A 23938-nucleotide genomic window follows, 5' to 3' on the forward strand; every position below is an offset into this window, starting at 1 on the left:
ACGGCGGCCAGCCCCGCCCCACGCTGGCGTCGTCCTGCGCGCTCCGCCCCCGGCGGCCAGTGCGTCTGCGTGCGTGCGCGCCCGGCCGGAAGTGCGCTCGCGTGGAGTTGTGGGCGCGTGGTGGGTTTGCCGGTTGGGATCGTGGGGTGAGTGCCTCTTGCTTATCGTGATTAAAATACCTTGGTGTCGGGGCTCTCGTCCCTCCCGCAGTTTACGTAAAATAGCACTAGTAACACCTGTCATCTGTGCGCTAAGCATTGCCCCTTGCACTTGGCCTGTAAGCTCTCGCTGATTTCTCACAATTCTGTGAGAAGGCACTGTTGCAGTTGCCGTTTGAAAAGAAAACATTTTAGAATAGTTTTAGCTTTACAGAAGATTGCAACGGCGATGCATAGAGTTCCTGCATACTCCTGACCTAGAGTCCCCTGTTGTGAGCCTCTTAAATTTTGACTAAGTTACCATGGTACGTCTGTCACATCTAAGAAACCACCTTGACTGGTACATTACTATATGAATTTCACCAGTTTTCCCCGATGTCTCTTTTCTGTTCCAGTATCCTGTCAAAAGACACGACATTACACATATTCATTATGTCTTCTTAGGCCATGCTTGGCTGATAGTTTCTCAGGTTTTTCTTGTTCTTGACAATCTTGACAGCTTTAAGGAGTACTGGTCAGGATTTTTGAAGAATGCTCTTTGATTTGGGTTTCCCAATATTTTGTTCATGGTTATGAAGCTGGCACCCAGACCTCCAACTTGTCAATTCAAAACGTTAATGGTCATATTGATGAAGTTTTGGGGCGATGGTGGGGTCTGGAGCCGACGGCCAAGAAAGTCCTTGAAGACGTCTTTGGTGCAAAAAGGTGATTTTACTAAAACATGGGGAGAGGACCCGTGGGCAGAAAGAGCTGCCCTGGGGTTGTGACGGGTGACTGATTATATATCGTCAGGTAGGGAGGAGGTTAGGGATAGGTTAAGACTCTAAGGAATTTCAGAAGCAAGGTTTCCAGGACCTTGAGAGGCTAGGTGCTGTTGGGAAAACACCATTTATTACCATTTAGTAAAACCTCAGTCATGAGACCCAGATATACATCTGTATATCAGGGGGCCATAAGCTTAGAATATGATTGCCAGCTTATATCTTGGGGGTGTTGAGATACAGGAAGTCTCCAAAGGAATTTTTGTAACGTTAAAGTGGACTTACAGGTTCCTGGGGGTCAGGATGATGCTAAGCCAAGATTCCCTTTTGTCCCTAGCAAAGTGTCGTCACGGAGGCAGCTGAGATCCTAGAGGGAGGCCACTCTGCCTGTTTCAAGCACTTGTCAATGGGCTGTAGGCAGTAAGGGAATTTAAAATTTCGTTTGCCTTAGTTTCCCACATCACCATGGCCAGCACTTAAGCCCCTTTCCTTTGTTCTTGGGTAGCCAGGAGTGTCCAAGAAATAGCACACACATTCCACCTGGGGGCCCGGGGGTGCTGTTAGCCTGTACTTTGCCCTCAGTTTGTCTTACGCTCCCTCATCAATGTGTACCCAGGCGCGGCCGGACCAACCGAGGAACACATAGGCTTCGGCTCCAGGGGTATGAATGCCTGCTTTATCATTCAAAGCAATTTGTGGGACAAGTAGTTAATCCGCACTACACTACAGATGGATACAATTACCAAATGTACCTAGTGAAATCTTAAACATGAAGAATCAAGGCGTTTTTTAGATTCCAAGTCTCTTGACATGGAAAAGACCTCCAGGAGACCAGATAAAGCGGCACCAGGACACCTGCTAGTATGACTTCATGGGCCTCCGATCAGTGGGGTCTGCCATTTCAGGATACCCCTGCCCCTGTTAGCTAGGACCCAGCAGAGGAGTTACTCAGATCAGAGTGTTCAAAGCTCTCAGCAGAAGGGAGGAGGGGAAGGGACAAAAACAGGGAAGGAATGTGTTTCGTCTTGCAGAACCAGGAATTCCAGCCAAGGAGACTGCCCAGCTAGGTGTTTCACCGGATAGCCCCTTAGGTGAGCCAGTTTGAGCTGGACTGGAGCTGAGGATCTTACACAGAAGACCCCCTGCATTGTCTTTTTTTTTTTTTAAGATTTTATTTTGAAGTAATTTCTACATCCAACATGGGGCTCGAACTCACAACCCCCAGATCAAGAGTCACATGCTCTACCGATTGAGCCGGCCAGGCACCCCATTTTTTTATTCATTATTATTTGTGTCCCCCTGAATTGTTTTGAAGTTACTTTTAGCTCGTTATAATACTAAGATTTCCTCCTATAGGTGGGGTTTTCTGCCATTTTTTGAGCATCCCAATATGCACCAGCCCGTTAGCATGTTAGGCATGCACAGTTGGGGCAAAGAGCCTGAGAGAATATGTGTAAGTTCTTTAATGTATATGCAAGCTCCCTGCCCTGCCCCCTGAAAGCCTGAAGAAAAACATCCTGTGCTAATCCCACAGGAAGACAGTGCTTTGAGAACTATCGGTCTCCTTCCATGTAACAAGTGATAAAAAGTTCTTTGCCTTCAGCACTTCTTTGGGTGGTATTCAAGTTGATGCACCCCAAGGGCGGCACCCCTTGAGTTCAGCTACAGCTAGACTAAAATTATGGGTTTTTAGGTGGAAAACCACAGAGGTGACGTGTTGTTCTCATGTCAAATGGAGAGAGCATCCTAGCAAAATGACGATGTTACCCTTGATCACCGGGCTCGGGGTGTCTGCCAGGCTTCTCCGCTGTAAAGTTACCCCCACACTTTACTCTTGGGAAGCAAGTCATTACGTGCAGTTGGACACTCTGGTGGGGGAGTGGAGGACAGTTTAGAACGTCCTGCCTCCTGCAGTAAGGCGTGTATGTAGATAGATTACCTTCTCTGAGGGAGATCTGTCTCTTCTCCCGCATTCAGTTACTTATTCAGTCATAAACTTTATCATTATGGACCCATGAATATTTATTTTCTATTGTGTTTACGATTCAATATTATGCTATTTTGTTGCTGAAATTGTTTCAGCTTTCTTATTAAAAAAAAATTTTTTTAACGTCTATTTTTTGAGAGATTGACAGAGTGTGAGCAGGGGAGGGGCAGAGAGAGAGGAAGACACAGAATCTGAAGCAGGCTCCAGGCTCTGAGCCGTCAGCACAGAGCCCGACGTGGGGCTTGAACCCACAACACCGAGATCAAAAGTCACATGTTCGGGGCACCTGGGTGGCGCAGTCGGTTAGGCGTCCGACTTCAGTCAGGTCACGATCTCGCGGTCCGTGAGTTCGAGCCCCGCGTCGGGCTCTGGGCTGATGGCTCAGAGCCTGGAGCCTGTTTCCGACTCTGTGTCTCCCTCTCTCTCTGCCCCTCCCCCGTTCATGCTCTGTCTCTCTCTGTCCCAAAAATAAATAAACGTTGAAAAAAAAAATTAAAAAAAAAAAAGTCACATGTTCTTCCAACTCAGCCAGCCAGGTGCCCTTCTTTATATTGTTAATTATAAAAGTCATATTTTATCATATATATAATTTGCACGTATCTTCTCCCATCTATGACTTGTCTTTTTCTTGATTGAGTCCTTTGAAGCAGAAAAGTTTTTAACTTTGATGAAGTCCAACTTATCTATTTTTTCTTTTGTCAACTCTGCTTTTTGTATCATATCTAATAAACCAGGTCATGAAGATTTATTCTTGCTTTCCCTAAGAATTTTATAATTTTTTAACTCTTTTTAAATTTTATTATTTTTTTAATGTTTTTTTTTTTGAGAGAGAGAGAGTGAGCAGCGGAGGGGCGGGGTGGGGGAAGGATAGAGGATCCGAAGCAGGCTCCATACTGACAGCAGAGAGCTGAATGCTGGGCTTGAACTCCTAAATGGTGAGATCATGACCTGAGTGAAAGTCAGACACGTCACTTAAGCAAATGAGCCACCCAGGTGCCCCTCTTTTTTTTTTAATATATATATTTTAATGTTTATTTTTGAGAGAGAGAGACAGAGTGCAAGCAGGGGAGGGGCAGAAAGAGAGGGAGACACAGAATCCAAAGCAGGATCCAGGCTCTGAGCTGTCGGCACAGGGCCCAATGTGGGCCTCAAACCCATAAACTGTGAGATCATGACCTGAGCTGAAGTTGGACGCTTAACTGACTGAGCCCCCCAGGTGCCCCTAAATGTGTTTTTTTTTTTTAATGTTTGTTTGTTTATGGGGTGGGGAGAGACTGAGACTGGAAGAGGGGCAGAGAGAGGGAGAGAGAGAGTCTCAAGCAGGCTCTGTGCTCGGTGCAGAGCCCAATGCACGACTTGATCCCACATCTTCGAGATCACGACCTGAGCCCAAATCAAGAGTCGGATGCTTAACTGACTGAGCCACTGGGCTCCTCTTGGCTCTTTTTTAAAAAAAATCGTTTTAGCTCTTACATTTAGGTCTTTGACGCATTTTGAATTAATTTTTATACATCATGCCAGCTAGGGGGCCAACTTCATCCTTTTGCATGTGGATATACAAGTTGTTCTTTTAAACTGCTACATTTGGGGTGCTTATCATATAGCAATAAATAACTGCAAACCATCTCCCGATTCTTCATCCCCCATCTTGTTCAACCAACCAACCAACCAACCAACCAACCAACCAACCAACCAACCGAGTCCGTGGATTTTACCTCCTCCGTTTGATGGATCCTTCCATTCTCACTGCCACTCTCCCAGGTCACTATCACCTCTGACTGAGACAAGAGCCACAGCAGCCTTCTCGTCCAGTCTCTCCACTCTAGAATGCCTTCATTTAGCCAGAGATAGGTTCTTAATGCTAATCTGATCATGTCCACTTCCGTTTAAAACACTTCACTGCTCTTAGCACCAAGTCCAAACTCCTGAAAATGGGTTAAGACCCTTCATGACCTGCCTATAATCCCTTTTCAGCTTCCACCCCATCCACACCCTCCCTCCCTTACAGCCAGTCCCCATTTCCTTCCCTGAAAACACGGGCATCATCTCTCCTCAAGAAGACGTTCCTGACTACCCACGGCTGTATTAGTAATTTTCTTTTTTTTTTTTTTTAATGTTTATTCTTGAGACAGAGAGAGACAGCATGAATGAGGGAGGGGCAGAGAGAGGGAGACACAGAATCCGAAGCAGGCTCCAGGCTCTGAGCCATGGAGCTATCAGCACAGAGCCAGACGCGGGGCTCGAACTCACAGACTGTGAGATCATGACCTGAGGCAAAGTCGAATGCTTAACCAACTGAGCCACTAGGCACCCCTGTACTAGTAATTTTCAAGTCTTCTATTCCCCTATGGAAACAATCTCTTGTATGAATCCCCTCTCCATCACCTCAGCTGTCATCTCCAAACACTGTCTTTAAATATCATCATTGTACTTATGTTTACCAAACATGCCAGTATCCACGAATGCAGCATGACTTAGACAATGAGAATTCCTCAGTGTATTCGGGGTAGTGACCCTTTTCTATGGTCTTTTACAGTTTCATAAAGAGGTTTTGCGTTGTTCCTTTTCGTCCTCAACATCCTCGTGATATGGATGTGGATACTCAAACCTATTTTTTGGATGAGAAAACTGAGGCTCCAAGAAGTAAACCAACTCGCTCAGCTAGTAAGTGTCAGAACGGGCACTTGAAAAGAGTTCTTGGACTCTTGATCTGGCTTTTTTTAAGGGTGCAAAGAGTTAAATGTCGTTATTCCCATAATCAAACTTCTGATGGAAACTACAAATTATTTTGCAACCGACTCATCACAGTGAATCGTAATTGCCAAGAAGTACCACAGAGATGTGAAAGCATAAATTTCTGCTGGTTTTGCACCAAAGCAGTGACATCCACAGGGATGGACATCAAGCTCCCATCCCAGCTTCACTTCTTATTCACTGGATATTCAAATCAAGCTTCTAAGGGAAAACTATTTGCTAACTGAAAGTGTGCCACTAACCTTTGATCCAAATCTGGTAAATTTTGTGTGACCCTGAAATGGTTCCAAACAGTGCTAAACACTCACTTCAGGTGCAAAAATTTAACGAAGTGCCAAGAAATTGAGTAATCAAGACAAATAACGTTTTAAGGCAATATTTTTAAGTTGATTTATTTTGAGAGAGCGTGCGTGTGTGCATGCACAAGTGGCTGGCAGGGGAGACGTAGGGACAGAGGGAGAAAGAAAGAGAGAATCCCAAGTAGGCTTCATGCCCAGCGTGGACCCTGACGTAGGGCTTGATCCCACAACCCTGGGATCATGACCTGAGCTGAAATCAAGGGTCCGACACTTAACCAACTGAGTCACCCAGGAGCCCCTAAGGCAATATTTTTAAAAATCAGGAATTAATATATTCATGTTGAATAATATGTCAATATTTTAAGTAAAGATGGGATCAGTATTACCCATTTTTCCTTTTGCCTCAGGTTCCAATGTATCTCAGCACAGCGTTGTTACTGATCCAGTCATACTAAAATTTTTGATATTTTCTTCCTTGTGGATTTTTTGCATTCATTTTTATTTAAAAATATTGTATTAAGCTATTATTTATCTTGATTACTTACTGAGTTTTTTGGTACCCCATTAAATTTTGCACTGCCTCCGTCTGGCCCCATATCCAAAGCCTATGTCGCCAGAGTGGAACAGAGTGGCATCATCCACTTCTGTGAAATAGTCTTTCCTACTCCCTTACACATGTGCAAGCTAGGATACATTTTGTTTTTTGTAGAGTTGGATGTACAAGTTTTATTTTTAAAGCATTTCATTTAGAGTTATACCTAGTATATGGTGTACAAGGTGTGTACCACACAGGATGCCCAGTTAAATTTGAATTTCAGATAAATACTAAAAACTTTTGTTATGTGTATTCCAAATTTTGCATTGTTTATCTGAAATTCAGATTCAGTTGGCATCTAGGGTCTCTCCCTCCCACCCCCCAAACCTGACGACTCTAGGTATACCGGAGTTGAGAAGCATTTTAAAAATAAATACGAGGAGGACACCTGGGTGGCTCAGTCGCTTGAGCATACAGCTTTTGATTTTGGCTCAGGTCATGATCTCGGGGCCGTGGGCATCAGGCTTCGTGGGAAGCCTGCTTAGGATTCTCTCTCTCTCTCTCTCTCTCTCTCTCTCTCTCTCTCTCCCCTTTGGCTCCTCTCCCCCACTCGCACATGCTCTCTCTTTCTCTCTCTAAAATAACATAAATAAATATGAGGAAAAAAATGAGAAACAAGAAAGGTTTTTTTTGGAGAGTGAGCACTTGCGCACACACATGCGCATGGGGGTGGGTGCAGAGAGGGACAAGGGGCAGAGGGAGAGAGAATCTGTTTTTTTAATGTTTATTTTTGAGAAAGAGAGGGGGGAGAAGTGGAGGTGGGGGAGAGGTAGGGTCAGGGAGAGAGGGACAGAGTTTCTGAAGCTGGCTCTGTGCTGATCGCCCAGAGCCCCATGGGATGGAACTCGGGAATCCCGAGATCACAACCTGAGCCAAAGTCCAACGCTTAAGCCACTGAGCCACCCAGGTGCCCCAAGAAAGTTTAACTATAACTAATGAAGGTTACAACCAGTGGATCGGATCCTCTCTCCCTCAGATCTCATTTTTGCTCTTGGCTCTGCTCTGCTCTGTATCACGGGCTCGCTCCTACAGGCTGTTTCCCAGGCTCCCAGGTGAGCTGACTCCTGGCTAAGCCCAGCCAATGAGAGGCATCATTGGGGAATCAGAAGGCAATCAGGTAGTCTTTCTGGCAAAGGCTTCATCCCCAAACGGGCTTGGGTAGTTCTGGTTTTGCTCAGTGACCCCTTGGACTCCATGAACACCCCCCACCCCCCTTACCCTTCCCCGCTTGCTCCAGGAGGAGGCAGTACTGGGCCCTGCTCTTGCTAAGGTCTGGGTTGCCTCACTCCCTTGCCAGGTTTCTCTGCTCCTCCATCCAATTCCTTGTATTAGATTCCCTCTGGGGTTTCCTCCCCTGTTTTAAATGCTTAGAGTGGTTTCTCTTTTCCTGCTTAGACCCTGGCCAGTATAAATCCTTTGGCAAAAGACTTGGAAACAACCTATTAAGTCAGTCGTCCCCTCTCCTCCCATGCCCTCCTGAAGGAGGTCCTTTACTCCTTTGGGAGGAGTTCTACAAAGGTTGTTGGCATTTAGATTTGTATCTTTATCCTGGATTCTAAGCCACTGATATGTAAATGTCAGCTATTGCTGGTAGAAGTCTTAATAGCATACATGGAATTTTCACAATTCTGTCTGGTACCTTTCTTGAAGAGAATTAATTCTGGCAACAGCCTAGTGTTTTTCATGACTCTGGCGCCATCTGCAGTGAACATTTCTAATTTAAAAGTGAAGAAAAAATATATGTATGTTCAGCATATTTTTATTATGCCCTACAATGTGAATTTGAGATTATTTCAATTATAAACATGTGAAAATTGAGTAATGAGAGTTTTATCATCACCATCATAATTGTATTTCATAACACACACACAAATGAAGAATATGACAAGTTTATTTACCAGTTGGATTTAACAAAGTTAATATTTGCCACATTTGCTTTGGATATTTTTTTGAAAAATATGCAAATCATTATTGGTGCAGATGAGTCCCATTTATATTCCCGTCCTGATTGCGTTTCCCTTACTCTCTTCCCACTGGTATCGACTACGCTGAAGATGTGTCCTTCTCGTCCGTGTATCCACGTATTGTAGTCCGTGTTTAAAACACATACACGACACTGAATTAGTCATTTAACTTTATATAAGTATTGCACATGTGATATTATTCTGAAACTTCCTTTTTTTTTTTAAAGATTTAAAAAAAATTTTTTTACATTGATTTATTTTTGAGAAACAGAGTGAGACAAAGCGTGAGCAGGGGAGGGGCAGAGAGAGAAGGAGACACAGAATCTGAAGCAGGCTCCAGGCTCTACGCAAGCAGTTAGCACAGAGCCTGATGCGGGGCTCGAACTCACAAACTGTGAGGTCATGACCTGAGCCGAAGTCGGACGCTCAACCGACTGAGCCACCCAGGCGCCCCTGAAACTTCCTTTTTAAAAAATTTATTAAAAAAATTTTTTTCTTAACATTTTATTTAGGGGCGCCTGGGTGGCGCAGTCGGTTAAGCGTCCGACTTCAGCCAGGTCACGATCTCGCGGTCCGGGAGTTCGAGCCCCGCGTCAGGCTCTGGGCTGATGGCTCAGAGCCTGGAGCCTGTTTCCGATGCTGTGTCTCCCTCTCTCTCTGCCCCTCCCCCGTTCATGCTCTGTCTCTCTCTGTCCCAAAAATAAATAAACGTTAAAAAAAAAATTAAAAAAAAAAAAAAAATTTTATTTATTTTTGAGACAGGGAGAGACAGAGCATGAACAGGGGAGGGTCAGAGAGAGGGAGACACAGAATATGAAACAGGCTCCAGGCTCTGAGCTGTCAGCACAGAGCCCGATGCGGGGCTTGAGCTCACGGACCGCGAGATCATGACTTGAGCCAAAGTCGGCCGCTCAACCGACTGAGCCACCCAGGCGCCCCTAAAATTTATTTTAGAGAGAGTGTGTGAGATGGAGAGATGGGCAGAGGTAGTGAGAGAGAGAGAATCTTAAGCAGGCTCCACGATCAGCGTGGAACCCAGTGATGGGGCTCCATCCCCAACCCCGGGATCGTGACCTGAGCTGAAATCAACAGTTGGACGCTAAACTGACTAAGCCACCCAAGCGTCCCTGAAACTTGCTTTTTTTTTTTAAAAAAAAAACTCAATATTTTTGAGATAGAAATGTATATATGTTTATAAAATATACAGTATTCATGTAAAATATGTTTATATCTAGATAAAATATATTTTTAAATATACAAAATATTTATATTCAATTATATTGTGTATTTCAAACTGCTCAGTACTCTACTAGATAATTGTTAATTCAGTATAGTTTTGTAGCATGATTCCGAAGTAAAAGTCTCATAAGTGATACAGGCATTAATTACCTCATTGATGGAAATCTGCAGGTACGATGTTCCATTGCTAGATTAGTGACTCAGCAATGTCAGGATGCAATTTGGCCCCCCTGGGATCCTTTTTGTCTTCCCCTGGTGGTCCCAAGATAACTGCCACAGCTGTGCCCTGGCCTGACACTATCCAGAGCAGGAAGGGGATGGAGGGGGCAAAGAAGAATTTCCCCTTTCTAGCCTTCTTTTCTTTAACAAAATTTTTCTTTATGTTTATTTTTGAGAGAGAGAGCACGAGTGGGGAAAGGGCAGAGAGAGGGGGAGACACAGAATCCGAGGCAGACCCAGGCTCTGAGCTGTCAGCACAGAGCCCGACGTGGGGCTCGAACTCACAAACTGCAAGATCCTAAGCTGAGTCAAAGTCAGACGCTTAACTGACTGAGCCACCCAAGCTCCCCAGCCTTCTTTTCTTTTCTTTCTTTCTTTTTTTTTTTAACCTTCAAAAGAATTTTTTATTAATTATGAATTGGCCTGTCTGTTGAAAGCTTTTATTATTTTTTTAAATTTTATTTTGTGTAATTTACATCCAAATTAGCATACAGTGCAAGAATGATTTCAGGAGTAGATTCCTTAGTGTCCCTTACCCATTTAGCCCATCCCCCCTCCCAGCACCCCTCCAGTAACCCTGTTTGTTCTCCATATTTAAGAGTCTCTTCTGTTTTGTTCCCCTCCCTGTTTTTATATTATTTTTGCTTCCTTTCCCTTAATGTTCATCTGTTTTGTATCTTAAATTCCACGTATGAGTGAAGTCATATGACTTTTGTCTTTCTCTGACTAATTTCACTTAGCATAATACCCTCCAGTTCCATCCAAGTAGTTGCCAATGGCAAGATTTCATTCTTTATGGTTGCCGAGTAATACTCCATTGTATGTATATACCACATCTTCTTTATCCACTCTTTGGACATTGGGCTCTTTGGACATCTGGGCTCTTTGATGGCTTGTTGGTGGACATCTGGGCTCTTTCCATACTTTGGCTGTTGTCGATAGTGCTGCTATAAACATGGGGGTGCACATGTCCCTTCGAAACAGCACACCTGTATTCTTTGGATAAATGCCTAGTAGTGCAATTGCTGGGTCGTAGGGTAGTTCTATGTTTAGTTTTTTGAGGAACCTCCATACTGTTTTCCAGAGTGGCTGCACCAGCTTGCATTCCCAACAAGCCTTATTTCCTAATAGAGAGGTACCTCATTTCATCAATTGTAAAGCACACTTTTTTTTAAGTTCTAAAAAAACAAAAATTCCGACATTTAAACTGGCAATGCTTTCTTATCCCTTAGAAGTTTTGTTTTATACTCTTAAAAATGGCCCTTTTAAACTTAGACATAAATCTTTTTTTAAAATAAAGTTTATTTATGGGGTGAGAATCCCAAGCAGGCTCTGCACTGTCAGCTCAGACCAGGATGTGGGGCTCGAACCCACAAACCTCGAGACCATGACCTGAGCCGAAACCAAGAGTCGAACGGTTTAACTGATTGAGCCACCCAGACGCCCCAAACTTTGACATAAATCTTTAAAAATTATCCTGGGTGTACAAAACAGGAAAATAGAAATGAAAGAAATTGGTGTTTTCAGAAGGCCTTGTCACCAGAGTTCTATTCTAAATCACTTTTTAAATCAGCACCTTCCATGTCCGTGTTCTCCCCCAAGATGTTACCCTCTGTGCCATCAGGAACACGGCCAGTGCAGCATCTCCTCACAGAGTGTGCCGTGTTGTCTCAAGAAGACCCATTCTGGGGACACCTGGCTGGCTCAGTCAGTGGAGCGAGGGACTCTTCACCTCGGAGTTGTAAGTTTGAGCCGCATGTTGGGTACAGAGATTACTTAAAAATAAAATCTTAAGAAGAAGAAGGAGGAGGAGGAGGAGGAGGAGGAGGAGGAGGAGGAGGAGGAGGAGAAGAAGAAGAAGAAGAAGAAGAAGAAGAAGAAGAAGAAAGAGGAGGGCGAAGAAGACCCACTCTAAAAGTTGTAATTCTCGTACTTTCTGGATCTTACCAGAAGATGTCACAAAGGATATGTTTTCAGATCATGTTTGTACACACACACACACACACACACACACACACACACACACGGAGTGACAAACACACTACAACAGCCATCCAATGACAGTGCTTGTGAGATGCTATCAATTGTGAGAAATCTGCCAATTTCAGAAATGAAAGCTTGTGTGCCTTAGAATCAATGAAGTGTGGGGATCTTCCTAGACTCTCACCCAGTTGCCCTGAGCTCTCTTTGGCACAGGTGGTTGCCTCCCTGCCACTGCATCAATTACTGGTGGAAAGACAGGAGCTTCCAGAGCGTGCCTTGGATCCATCACGTTGCATTCACAAGACATTTCTGTGAGGGATAAAGAAAATCAGGATTTTATTAACTAGGAGGAACAGGGAGTGGCTGCTGACAGGACAGCCTCTTATCACTTTACCTCTATCTGTTCTTTTCCTGGCAGACATTGAACTCATCTCCAATTTTCATTTTACAAAGCAGAACTCACTTTTGAACATACGTACGATAAGAGCTCCTCTAGGACACATACTCCACAGTGGGTTTTAGTTGAATAATGGTGTACCCATATTTTTGGAATTTTTACTGTGAAACTTTCCAAACTTCCCCAAAGCTAGAGAGTACAACAAACCCCATGTGGCCATCCCCTAGCTTCATTTAACCACAGACTTGTTTCATCTGCCCCTTCCCCCTCGTTAGGTTTTTTTTGCTGGAATATTTTAAAGCAAATCCCAGCCATGGTTCCATTCACCTCTAAACACTTCAGTATGCAACTCAAAAAGAAATCTCCGAGTATTTTCTTGCATGACCACAATGCCATTATCACATCTAACAAAATGCAAATGATTATTTAATATCATTCAATTACCAAGCCCTACTCAAATTTCCTCAGCTGTATAAAAAATTCTTTTTGTGATTTCTGTTTAGAATCAAGATCAAACAGGATCTGTTTTATTTGGTTGTTATGACTCTTGTGTTTCCTTTAAGTCTTTTAAGTCTTATGTTTCTCTTAATCTAGAACACTCCCCTCCCCTCTTATTTTTCCTTTCATTGGCTTGTTGATGAAATTAGAGTCTAATATAAAGTCCCTCCTTTGAGATCTTGTATATTGCTTCCTTGTGGACTGAATCCTTTATGCTCAATATTTCTTGCAGACTAGGGGTCAGTTTTAAAGGTTTGAATGCATTATTATCCTGATTATTATTTAAAGATTTTATTTTTGGGGTGCCTGGGTGGTTAAGTGTCGGTTAAGTGTCTGACTTGGGCTCAGGTTCATGAGTTCGAGTCCTGCATCAGGCACTGTGCTGACAGTTCGGAGCCTGGAGCTTGCTTTGGAGTCTGTGTCTTCCTCTCTCTCTGACCCTCTCCTGCTCACACTCTGTGTCTCTCTCAAAAATAAATAAACATTAAAAGCATTTTTTTAAAGACTTTGTTTTTTAAGTAATCTCTACACCCAACGTGGGGCTCAAACTCATAATCCTGAGGTCAAGAGTTCCATGCTCCACAAGACTGAGCCAACCAGCCAGGTTACCCCAGTTTCGTTGTGTTATGATTCAAATTTTTTTTTTCCTGAAAATCCTGAGTGGTGCTGTGTACTTTCTGTACCCTTGCCAGGAGGCACGTGATGTTGGTTGTCTCACTTCTCATGCCATGAAGATTGATCACTGGATTCAGATAGTGACAACCTGATTTTTGTACATTTCCTATCAGTTTTTCTTGTAGTTATTTTAGCCGCACTAATGACTACTGCCTGAGTCAGTTATTTCACCAATGGTTGAAACAATTTTCTAACTTGGACGCTGCTGTGTTTGTTAACTAGAATCAGGGCTAGGTGAGTGACTGCTTAAATTTTCTGCCCTGGGCACGACTCGCCTTACCCTAGCCCCAGCTCTAGCTAGAATTCTTCTATACTGAAACACGTTCCCTTACACATGGGGATATCGGGTCACCTTGGAGTTCTACTTACATTAGAAAAGCAGAAGTGTTTAGTTCTTTCCCTGTAATTAACAATTTTCAGAGGAATAAGTTGATATCCTGGCTATCTCCAGGACTGTTTCCTTTCTAAAAAATTATTCTCAAATCATGACTTTTTATATACCCAATATGTCTGAGGTGCCTGAGTGGCTCAGTCAGTTGGGCGTCCGACTTCGGCTCCGGTCATGATCTCGCGGTTTGTGGGTTCGAGCCCCGCGTCAGCACAGAGCCTGGAACCTGCTTCGGATTCTGTGTCTCCTCCTCTCTCTGCCCCTCCCCTGCTCATGCTCTGTCTCTCTCCATCTCTCAAAAATAAATAAATGTAAAAATAAAAAAGTTATATACACAATGTCTTAATCAACTGCAATCCTTAACCTTTTTTTTTTTTTAACGTTTATTCATTTTTGAGACAGAGAGAGACAGAGCATGAATGGGGGAAGGTCAGAGAGAGAGGGAGACACAGAATCCGAAACAGGCTCCAGGCTCTGAGCTGTCAGCACAGAGCCCGACGTGGGGCTCGAACTCACGGACTGCGAGATCATGACCCGAGCCAAAGTCGGACGCCCGACTGACTGAGCCACCCAGCTGCCCCAATCCTTAACCTTTTTGAAATTAAAATTTTTCCATGTGTGTCTGTGGGAGTACAGGTCCCCAATGATCGTTTGTTGTTATAATTTACCACACCTTGAATTCCCTAATTTAGCTTTGTTGTGTATGTGTTTTAGATACACCTTCACGGTCACCAGTTTCTTTGCTCATTCTTGCTTCTTTTTTTAAAGAAACAGGTATATTGAGATATAATTCATACATCATGCAATCCACCCACTTAAAGTGTACAGTTTGTTGTGTTCTAGTATATTCACAAAGTTGTGCACCCATCACACTCTCGAATTCCACAACATTTTCCTCACTACTCACAGAGACGCTGCACCTGTTACTAGCTCTTTCCTGCTCCTCCCACACCTCCAGGCAGTCACTAATCTGCCTTGTATCTCAAACCGACTATTTGAGGATTTGCCTATTCTGGACATCTCATATGAAGAGAATCGTACAACGTATGCCTTCTGTTACCGGCTTTTTTCCACTTAGCATAACGTTTTCAAGGTTCATCCAAGTTGCAGCCTGTATCAGCACTCCATTCCTTTTCACAGCCAACTAATATTCCACTGTTTGTAAATACCATGTTGCTTTATTAATTCATCACGTGATGGCCATTTGATTATTTCTACTCTGAGGCTCTTATGAATAAAGCTACCATGACTATCGATGGGCAAGTATTTCTGTGGACGTACGTTTCCATTTCTCTTGGGTGTATACCTAGGAGTGCAATTGCTCAGACTCAAATGCTGAATCTTTTCAGGAACTTCCAAATCGCATCCAAAGTAGCTGCACCATTTTACACTCCCTCCAACATCGTGGGAGGGTTCTGCTCTTTTCATATCCTCGTCAACACTTGTTATTATCTCTTATTTTATATCTTACAGTTTTGATTGTCAAGTCTGTGATGACTAATGATGTTGAGCATCTTTTTATGTGCCTATTGACTGCACATCTTTCTTGGAAAAATGTCTGTTCAGATCCTTTGTGCATTTTATTTTTTATTTTATTATTATTTTTTTTTCAATTAATCTCCATGTCCAACATGGGGCTCGACACCACGAGTCACGTGCTCCACCAACTGAGCCAGCCGGATGCCCCTCTTTGCTCATTTTTATGTTTTTTAATTAAAAAAATTTTTAATATTTTATTAAATTTTTTTAAAATTTATTTTGAGAGAGAGGGAGTGTGGGAGCAGGGGAGGAGCAGAGAGAGGGAGAGAGAGGTTCCCAAGCAGGCTCCATGTCATTAGCACAGAGCCCTACACGGAACTCGATCCCAGGAACCATGAGATCATGACCCAAGTCAAAACCAAGAGTCGGTTGTTTAACCAACTGGGCCACCCAGGTGCCCCTAAAAAATGTTTTAATGTAATCTCTACCCCCGATGTGGGACTTGAACTTACAACCTCAAGATCAAGAGTCACATGTTCTACCGGCTGAGCCAGCCAGGTATCCCCTCTTTGCCCATTTTAAAATCGTCTTTTTGGGGCGCCTGGGTGGTGCAGTCGGTTAAGCGTCCGACTTCAGCCAGGTCACGATCTCGCGGTCTGTGAGTTCGAGCCCCGCGTCAGGCTCTGGGCTGATGGCTCAGAGCCTGGAGCCTGCTTCCGATTCTGTGTCTCCCTCTCTCTCTGCCCCTCCCCTGTTCATGCTCTCTCTCTCTCTCTGTCCCAAAAATAAATAAAAGTTGAAAAAAAAATTTAAAAAAAATTGTCTTTTTATTATTGAGTTGTATAAATTACTTAAATATTCTTCACACAAGTCTTTTATCAAAAATATGATTTGCAAATATTTGCTCCCATAGTGTGGTTATCTTTTCACTTTCTTGATAGTGTCCTTTGAAGTACAGAAGTTTTAAAGTTTTAAAGATTGGGATATAATTGGCATATAACATTATGTTAGTTTCAGGTATACAGTATAATGATTTGATATTTGCATATACTGCATACTGATTACTACTACAAGTGTTGTTAATATCCGTCATACACAGTTACAGACTTTTCACTTATAATGAGAACTTTTAAGATCTACTCTCTTAGAAACCTTCAAATATGCAACATATTATTAACTAACACCATGCTATACATTATATACCCAGAACTTATTATTTATTTTATAACTCGAAGTATGCACCTTTTGACCACGTTCACCCATTTCGCCCATCCTCAACCTCTGACAGCCACCAATCTGTTTTCTGTACCTGTGAGTTACATTTATCTTTGAAGATTCCACATATAAGAGGTACCTGGGTTGGTTGGTTAAGCATTTGACTCTTGATTTCGGTTCAGGCTGTGATCTCATGGTTTCTGGGATAGAGTCCTGAGTTGGGCTCTGTGCTTAAGGTGCGGAGCCTGCTTGGAATTCTCTCTCTTTCCCTTTCTCTCTCTCTCTGCCCCTCCCCTGCTTGTGCTCTCTCTCTCTCTCTCTCTCTCTCTCTCTCTCTCTCAAAATAAATAAATAAACTTGAAAAAAAGATTACATATATAAGTGAGGTCATACAGTATGTGTCTTTCTTTCCGATGTTTCACTTAGCATAATGCTATTAGGGTCTACCCATGTTGTAAAAGTTTTTAATTTTGAAGCAGCTTCATTTATCCATTTTTTCTTTGTTGCTAATGTTTTTTGTGTTATATCCAAGAGTACGTTGTGAAATCCAAGGTTATGAAGATATACCTCTGTGTTCTTCTAAGAGTTTTGTAGTTATAGATCTTACATTTAAGTTTTTGCTTCATCTTGAGTTAATGTTTATATATGGTCTGCATGTGGATATCCAGTTTTGCCAGCACCAATGTTTGAAAGAACTATTCTTTCCTCAATGAATAGTCTCGGTGTTTTTGTAAAAAATTGACCCTAGGGGCGCATGGATGGCTCAGTCGGTTAAGCTTCTGACTCTTGATTTCAGCTCAGGTCATGATCCCACAGTTAGTGGGATTGAGCCCCGTGGCTGGCTCACTGACAGCGAGGTGCTTGCTTAGGATTCTCTCTCTTTTCACACTCTGCTCCTCCCCCTGCTCTCTGTCTCTATCTCAAGATAACACAGTTTTCCTTAGACACATGGGTTTGTTTCTGGGCTCTCGATTCTGTTCATAGACATTTGTGTCTGACCTTAAGCCGGGACCATACTGTCTCGATTACCATTGCTTTGTACTGCATTTTGAAATAAGGACGTGCGAGTCTTCCAAGGTTGTTCTTTTTCAAGATTGTTTTGGGCTTTTCAGAAGTTCTTGTGATGCTATATACATTTTATTTTTTTTAAGTTTTATTTATTTATTTTTGAGAGAGAGAGAGTGCACTTGCACAAGTGGGGGAGGGGGAGAGAGAGAGGAGAGGGAGAGAATCCCAAGCAGGCTCAGCTCCGATCCTGATGCAGGACTCGAACCCATAAACCATGAGATCATGAGCTGAGCAGAAGTTGGACGATTAGCCAACTGAGCCACACATGTGCCCCAATGCTATATGCATTTTAGAATCAGCTTGTAAGTTCCCATAAAGATATCAGCTGGTTATTCTGATAGAGATTGCATTGAATCTTAGATCAATTTGGGGAGAATTGCTACCCTTATAATATTAAGTCTTCTGACCCATAAATATGGGATTCCCCCCCCCCCCATTTATTTAGATATCCTTTCAACAATATTTTGTAGTTTTCAGAGTATAATATTATACTTGTTTTGTTAAGTGTATTTCAAAGTATTATATTCTTTTTGATGCTATTTCAAATGGAATTATTTTCTTAATTTCATTTCTAGATTATTCATTGAAAGTATATAGAAAAAACTGACTTTTGTATTCTGCAACTTTGTATTGGCAATTTTGATCCAAAATTGACCTTTGTAGTCTGCAATTCTTGCATTCTGCAACTTTCATGAAAATTGAAAGTAGTTTTCCATGTAATTCCTTAGGATTTTCTATATACAAGGTCACATTGATGAGGTTTTGGAATGGTGGGGGTTCGAAGCTGACGGCTAAGAAAGAATTCTTGAAGACCTCCTTGGTGCAAAAAGGTGATTTTATTAAAGCCCGGGGGACAGGACCCGTGGGCAGAAAGAGCTGCACTGGGGCTGTGAAGCGTGGCCCATTATATACCATGGAGCTGGGGGAGGTAAAGTCAAGAGAAAGTTTCCTTTTTATTAAAAAAAAAATTTTTTTTAATGTTTATTTTTGAGAGACAGAGCATGCATGGGGGAGGGACAGACAAAGATGGAGACAGAATCTGAAGCAGGCTTCAGGCTCTGACTGTCAGCACAGAGCCTGAACTGAGGCTCCAACTGAGGAACTGAGAGATCATGACCTGAAACCAAGTCAGACGCTTAACCGACTGAGCCACCCAGACACCCCAAGAGGAAGTTTCTTAAAGGGGTTAAAAGAAATTTTTGTTTATTACTGATTTATTTTTGAGAGAGAGCGAAAGAGACAGAGTGCAAGCGGGGGAAGAGCAGAGAGAGAGAGAGAGAGAGGGAGACACAGAATCTGAAACAGGCTCCAGGCTCTGAGCTATCCGCACAGAGCCCGATGCGGGGCTCGAACTCACGAACCGTGAGATCATGACCTGAGCTGAAATCAGACTGAGCCACCCAGGTGCCCCAAAGAGATTTTCACAAGTTAAAGGAGACTCACAGGATCCTGGAGGCCTAGCTATGGCCAAACTAAGGTTGTTTTTCCCTCCAGCAAAGCATTAACATGAAGACAGTAGGGAGTTCCTGGAGATTAGGGTATTGATAAGATTACCGTTTTCTTGTAATTTTTAAAGATATTGTAAACTGATGGAGACTCAGGTCCCATCATGACAGTTAGCTCTATAAGTTAACTGTTGGTTTTCTTTCCCTCTCCTTTGTCCTTGGGCAGCCAGTAGTGCCTGAGGAATATCTCACATGCCCCACCTGGTGGAGGGTGTGTGGTACTTTGCACTCGGCCCCTAGTTTGCCGTGTGCTCCCGCATTTACTTCATCTGTGGATTAGACACAGTTTTGCTTCTTCCTTTCCAACCTGGATGCCTTTTTTTCCTGCCTAATTTCCCTTACTAGAACTTCTGTTGTAACTTTGAACAGAAATAGCAAGGGTGGACATCCTTGTCTTATTCCTGATTTTAGGGGGAAAACGTCCAATCTTTCACTGTTAGATATTATGTTATCTGTTGAGCCGAAGTCGGACGCTCAACCGACTGAGCCACCCAGGCGCCCCTGTTTGTGAATTTTTTTTAAAAAAAGTTTTAATGTTTATTTTTGAGAGAGAGAGTGTGAGCGGGGGAGGGCAGAGAGGTAGGGACAGAGTCTGAAGCAGGCTCCAGGCTCTGAGCTGTCAGCACACAGCCCGATGTGGGGCTCGAACTCACTGACCATGAGATCACCACCTGAGCTGAAGTTGGACGTTTAACCAACTGAGCCACCCAGGTGTCCCATTTGTGAGTTTTTTATAGACACTCTTGTCAGGTTCCCTTCTGTTCCTAGTTTGTTGAGTGTTGTTTTTTTTTTTTTTTTCATTAAAAGGTATTAAATTTTATCAAATGCTTTTTTGTGTCTATTGAGATGATCCTGTAATTCTGTTTTCATTTTAGTGACATGATATATTAAAATAATTGTTTTTCAGGTGTTAAACCAAACTTGCATTCCTAGGATAAATCTCTCTTGGTCATGGTGCATAATTTTTATATGTTGCTGAAGTTAGTGTGCTGGTATTTGAGTGACATTTTTTCCTCTTCACACACTTTAATTCCCACTTTTATGTTTTCTTTTGTTTTTTTAAGAGAGAGGGTGCACGTGAGTGAGGGGCAGAGAGGGAGGGAGAGAGAGAGAATCCTCAGCAGGCTGTGCACTGTCAGCACAGAGCCCGACGCGGGGCTCGAACTCAAGAACCACGAGACCATGACCTGAGCCAAAGCTGGACACTTAATGACTGAGTCACCTAGGCACCCCAGAAACTGGACATTATTAAGTTTATTTATTTATTTAAGTAACCCTTACACCCAACATGGGGCTTGAACTCACATGCCCCTGAGATCAAGAGTCGCATGCCCTACCGACTGAGCCAGCCAGGCACCCTGAAACTGGACGTTTCATCTTATTTCGATTAATTGATTAATGTTTAAGGCTTTCTTTATAGAGAGAGAGACAGCAGGTGTGTTCATGTGTTTGTGCAAGCTGGGGAGGGGGCAGAGAGAGAGAGGGAGAGAGAGAATCCCAAGCAGCCTCCGAGCTGTCACTATGAACCTCTACACGGAGCTCGATCCCATGAACCATGAGATCATGACCTGAGCTCAAACCAAGAGTCGGAGCTTAACCGGGACATTTTAGATAATACTGTAGCAACATTTCCGGTAGGGCTTGTTGTTGTTATTTGCTTATTTGTTTAGTGACCGGCTGGATTGTTTTACTGTAGTCTGTTCCCTCTCCTTCCTCCCCCTTCCCTGTGGTAGCCTCGACTGTCACCCTGGGGCTGGGGGAAGCCTGCTTGTCTACACTTGTCCTGGATGTGGAGGGCCTGGGGGGGCTTTCTTTGATGTCTCTTCCTTGGGCCACACCACTGTTAAACTCCACTAAGCGTCCACTGGCTACTCTATTATTTTCAGACCTGGTGCAAAAATTGTTCCCCAGACTAAACCAATGAATTTCAGGCTCCTTTGGGTAGTTTTTGAGCGCAGTATTTGAGTTTATTCTGATCCCAGGCAGGTTCCTCCCAGCTCTCTTTCCCAGGGTTTCTCAGGGAAACCAGATGCCCTATACTTTGCCTATATGTCCAATAAATGTGTCAGTCTCCCCCCAGTTGCCTTTCACCACAATCTCCCCTGTTTTTCAGAGAACCCTCAGGCTTGAACTTCTCCACATTGGTAGCAGATGAAGTCAGTTCCTTTGGAAGAGAATAAGAGCTTTCTTTTTCCAGCCTGCTTCTCCCCTTAGGCAAAATCTCTGAGCCCTCACTCTGAAGGGGGGGATGGGGACAGCAGCACACTTCTCTCCCAGTGACACTGTTGCCTTGGGAATTGGGCGCTCAGTAGAGAGGGGGCAGCAACATCACGTTTTCTCTCGCCTCTTCCAGCATGGAACCACCACCTGGTGAGCGGAGGCGGGACAATCAGAGCCCTACGGATTCTCAGTGGTGCCACATCGGAGGTAGAGCCTCAGTACTGGGTGTGGGATCTGGGCCGAAGAAAGGAGCCCTCGTTTCTCAGCCACACTCACAGGAGGTTAGCCTCAGCATTAGGTTGATGGGGACAAGATGAAACTGGTGATGTCCTGCCCCAGGTAGGAAATAGCCCTCCAACCGGGAGCTGGGGGGCAAGGGAGCCCTGTGATCTTTGTTGGCTGTGCTAGTCTTGAGTGTTCATCTCGCTGAGTTGCGAGTGGGCGGGGGGGGGAAGATGGTATATAGGTTTCACCTTAAATACCATATACTCTTGGAGCGCCTGGCTGGCTCAGTCAGTAGTGGAGCATGCGGCCCTTGATCTCAGGGTTCTGAGTTCAAGCCCCATACTGGGTGTGGAGCCTACTTAAAAAAATTATAAATACGGTAGTGTTTGTATTTATTAAGTTTTTTGTTTGTTTTTGTTTTTTTAGTAAATGTTTCTTCATAGACTATATGTCCTTGGGACCATTTCTAGAGATTAAAAAAAATTTTTTTTAATGTTTATTTCCTTTTGAGAGAGAGAGAGAGAGAGAGAGAGAGAGAGAGAGAGAGAGACAGAGCATGAGCGGGTGAGGGGCAGAGAGAGAGGGAGACCCAGAATCCAAAGCAGGTTCCAGGCTCTGAGCTGTCAGCACAGAGCCCCACACGGGGCTCGAACTCACAGACCGTGAGATCATGACCTGAGCCGTAGTCCGGATGCTTAACCAACTGAGCCACCCAGGTGCCCCACCAATTTTTTCTTTAAGTTTATTTATTTATTTTGAGGAGGGGGAGGGCAGACAAAGAGAGGGAGAGAGAGAGGGAATCCCAAGCAGGCTCCTCACTGTCAGCTTGGAGCCCGATGTGGGACTCGAACCCATCAATGGTGAGCTCATGATCTGAAGCAAAATCAAGAGTCCAATGCCCAGCCCACGCCCAGCCAGCTGAGCCACCCAAGAACTGCGTTTTTTTTATTTGTTCCTTTCTTGCATTTGAAGTATTCCTCGCGAATGTCCTTGTCTGAGCCTCTTTGCCCTGGTCCCTAACCACCACAACTGCAACCAACCCTTCATAGCATTGTCCCTCTCTGTCAGTGTTACAGAGGCCCACCCATCCCCCTAGTTTCTTGTCATCAGCCTGAATTAGACTAATTTTGGTGTCTGGAACAAAGGGCCTCCACCAACTTGACCTGCATAGGCTCATCTCAGGTGGATGCAAGCGGACAGAGACGGGTTTGGTGCTTGACTAAGGCTTTGGCAGCTGGTGCCAACCCCACGGGCCGGGCCACGGTGGGTGAGGGCGGTCTTCAGCGCCTCTGGCAAAGCAGTAGGGTCGCCCATCACCCCCCCCCCCCCCAAAGCAATTGCCTTCTGTGGTTTAGGGTGGAGCCGAACCTTGCGTGAGCGTGAGCTCGCGGCTGGTCAACTCCAGGGCAGCGGCAGGGAAAAAGTAGACGATTTCATGGGTTTTTTGTTATTTATATATATATTTTTTTCTTTAAAAAAAAAATTTTTTTTTTACGTTTATTTATTTTTGAGACAGAGAGAGACAGAGCATGAACGGAGGAGAGGCAGAGAGAGAGGGAGACACAGAATTGGAAGCAGGCTCCAGGCTCTGAGCCATCGGCCCAGAGCCCGATGCGGGGCTCTAACTCACGGACCGCGAGATCGTGCCCTGAGCTGAAGTCGGACGCTCAACTGACTGAGCCACCCAGGCGCCCCTGTTATTTATATTTAAAATAATTTCCACCGGCTTTACTGGTGAGTGGGTCCCCGGTGTCTTTACGTTGCTTGTGCGATTCTTCCTCTCCACCCCAGTTTCGTGCACTACACCCCTACTTTCTTTGTTCTGTTTCCTTATTCTAAAAGCCCAGCGTATGTTTTAGTTATCACTTTGTTAAATTAACCTTTGTTGAAGAAATGCAGACACACAGGTGATGAGCTGTGGTTCGACAAAAGATCAGGAAAGAAATTGAAATAGGGAACGTTGTTACTCACAAGGCCCGGGGGACCTGCACAGCACGTGTCGAGGGGCCACTTGGGAAGGCCAAGGTCAGGTACAGGCAGAGAGCGACAGGACCTGGGCCACACACGTTTATCTCTGCCCGTGGGTGGGGAGGCTTCAGGGGTCCTGGGTAAGGCCGGATCTTGGTCAACTCAAACACCAAAAGCTCCGTGGGGAGTCTTTTTTTTTTTTTTTAATCTTTTTTAATGTTAATTTTTTTAAACATTTATTTCTTTTTGAAAGACAGAGCCTGAGCAGAGAAGGGGCAGAGAGAGGGAGACACAGAATCCGAAGTAGGCTCCAAGCTCTGAGCTGTCACCACAGAGCCAGC

The 23938-nt window shown here is 43.9% G+C and overlaps 1 long non-coding RNA gene and 1 pseudogene across 1 annotated transcript; one reads left to right on the forward strand and one right to left on the reverse strand.

Annotated features, from left to right (window-relative positions):
• The first annotated feature begins 73 nt into the window (after positions 1–73).
• On the forward strand, positions 74–21737 carry LOC125174617 (uncharacterized). The gene is made up of 3 exons (XR_007155475.1): positions 74–146; positions 5443–5570; positions 21538–21737. It is a non-coding gene; the product is annotated as an uncharacterized LOC125174617 (long non-coding RNA).
• Positions 21738–21917: 180 nt separating this feature from the next.
• Positions 21918–22946, reverse strand: LOC125175085 (40S ribosomal protein S12-like; annotated as a pseudogene).
• Between the last annotated feature and the right edge of the window lie 992 nt (positions 22947–23938).

This window comes from Prionailurus viverrinus, chromosome C2 (assembly GCF_022837055.1).
Source record: "Prionailurus viverrinus isolate Anna chromosome C2, UM_Priviv_1.0, whole genome shotgun sequence".
Lineage (NCBI taxonomy): Eukaryota > Metazoa > Chordata > Mammalia > Carnivora > Felidae > Prionailurus > Prionailurus viverrinus.